Below are 2,552 nucleotides of genomic sequence, written 5' to 3' on the forward strand. Positions count from 1 at the left end.
TATTTATTATAGAAATATGCTAGTGTGAAGTCCAATTTTTAATGTCAAAATAAAAATATCCATAAATTTTGAGAGAATAAAAAGTGAGGAATTAATGACCATTTATTTTATTTTATTTATTTATTAAGTATAAAACGAATACCTGTATATTTATTATATAAATTTATTAGTGTCAAGTAGTGTTGCCTTTTGACGACCGTTTTGACTATTTTTGGCAAATTTAACCGTATATGAAGGTCAATTTAAAAATGAAACCATCAATCTTGACGAGCATATGTTTTATGAAAACGTAAAAATGAAGGCTTAAAATTTCCTAATACCGTCAAATTTTGCTAAGACCAATACAATAGTATTATAGTCCCAGGAACAATGTTAACGTTCCGGTTGCATTGGGACTAAACACGTTCGCGTTCAGAAGTGGAAGGATCGCGCATTCCACTTTTAGATTCCCTTTGTAGTCACACAATTTTAGCTTGTTGTGAAATCAGACGTGCACCAGTATCACATGATCAACTAAAGATGGTGAATTTACTGATTTATTAATTTGATGCATCTCTATACCTAGAGAACATGCTATTTATTGGAGAAAATATAAATGTATGAGATTTATTTTGCAATGTTTACAAATTTAGGGTTGGGATTTACCACGCATTCATTTGATACAAATTAATTATTTGAGGAAAGCATTAACAAACAGGGATTCAATTTTCGTGAGATGTAAAATGCAGAGGTTTACAATGGTTAAACTTTCCAAGAGAGGTGTATATGCTATTTGAGAAATTGATATTTACATATTATTGAATACAATACATCGCAATTAATCCTTAGTAAAGATCATTAGGATATAATACCAAATGTATATGTTCATGACAACACATGAAAATTAGAAGTAGAAAGCGTACTCATAACTATTAGTTTACATGACATTAGACATAAAAGAATATACCCAAAACATTATGACAATTATTAAGGCATAGGCAGTGCTAAATTTTTGGGTGCCAAAATAGAGACAACACTCCAGTAGTAACCTTGAAGCATGTATTAAAATTTTCATTTGATTGTGTACACATAAACACTAAATCAAGAAGTTAAACACATATATACAAATGGAGTACTAATCATCTATACAGAACACACATTGATAGCCCTCCATACATCCAGTCCAGACAACCATCAACCATAGAAACATGATTGTTGATGTATAATCCCCTCCAATAAAGCAAATACTCCCCAATATCTACCAATGCCTCCTTCAGTCCCACTATAAGTTTTGGACGTGCATCTTATGTGGTTCTCTGATCTCCAAAGGACGACGTCTTGTATTCTCATCCAAAGGGCAGACTGTGATGGATATGGGTTATCAGAAGGTTAAAAACTTGCCCCTTATGCACAAGCTTTCTATGGATGATGTCCCATCTTATTTTATTTTGTTCGGATAACAATACACCAGACGCAAGCTCTGCTCCTAGTGTAGATCGAGCCTCATCATCTTCTATTGAACTCGATGACTCAAAATATGACATTCTTGTCACCTTCTTTTTTTGAGGCCTGGATTGCACAACATATTTCTTTATTGGTGCTTTAACAAGTGATAAAGAGGTTGCCTTTAAATTAACATGGCCTTGAATGTATGGCCTCAGTGTTGTTATCAGGTTGGTACTTGTCTCAATAGCATTCCAGAAGGATTCTGGCCCGCATGAATCCTTCAACAAGTAGTCTTCGGAGATGGTCATCTTACGAACTCCTTTTTTACAGCTGACTAACACAATCAAATTAGTTGAGTCCGAGTCTTCATAGTCAAGCCGCAAAATTTTGCCATAGCTAAATGGTCGATCTTGGGCAAGCATCCCACGTCCGTCCAGTCTGGAAACTAAGAGTACTACCTTCTTTTTCGAGTCGACATATTGCAATGCCCACTCGTGTCCAATTAAGTCTCTATCCAACTGGTCTTCACCTCCTCCAGCCATGACAGATGTCTTCTGACTAACTTCGTCAGACGGCTGCCTCATGACTTCATCCTCAAACACGAGTTTCTTTCCCTTTTGCGGATACATGACAACATGGATCTTTGTTTTCTTTGGAGGAGAGCTTTGATACTTAATCCGATTATTTTTTAGTGGCCTCTCCTCCATAGGATCAGTTGACCTACATGAAATAATAGAACAATGAACCTAAACCTACATTCTCTCAAATGATAATGTATTGTAAGATGGTAAGGTTTGGAAAATGAGAATTCAAAAAATAGTTTGGCCTCATTAAGCTCTTACCTAACAACTTGTGTAAGGGACCTACTTAAAGGGTGTAGTAATAAGGTCAAAAACCTAGTAAGAGGCACTGGAAAGGGAGTTAGATAACGGAATAGTGAAACCTAAACCTATATCCTCCTAACTCGCAATGGTAGTAAGGTAGTAAGGTGGTATGGTAATGTTTTGGCCTCACTTCAGTCTTACAGTATGCACATTCCTAGTAAATGAAGGTGGTTACAAGGCATGATTACAAGGCAAGAAAAATGTATATCTAACGTCTCTGTATTCTCTAAACCCTCAAATTAC

This window comes from Azolla caroliniana, unplaced genomic scaffold (genome assembly GCF_043228905.1).
Source record: "Azolla caroliniana isolate FFs.n. ecotype wild unplaced genomic scaffold, voAzoCaro1.0.p SCAF_8, whole genome shotgun sequence".
In the NCBI taxonomy this organism is placed as follows: domain Eukaryota; kingdom Viridiplantae; phylum Streptophyta; class Polypodiopsida; order Salviniales; family Salviniaceae; genus Azolla; species Azolla caroliniana.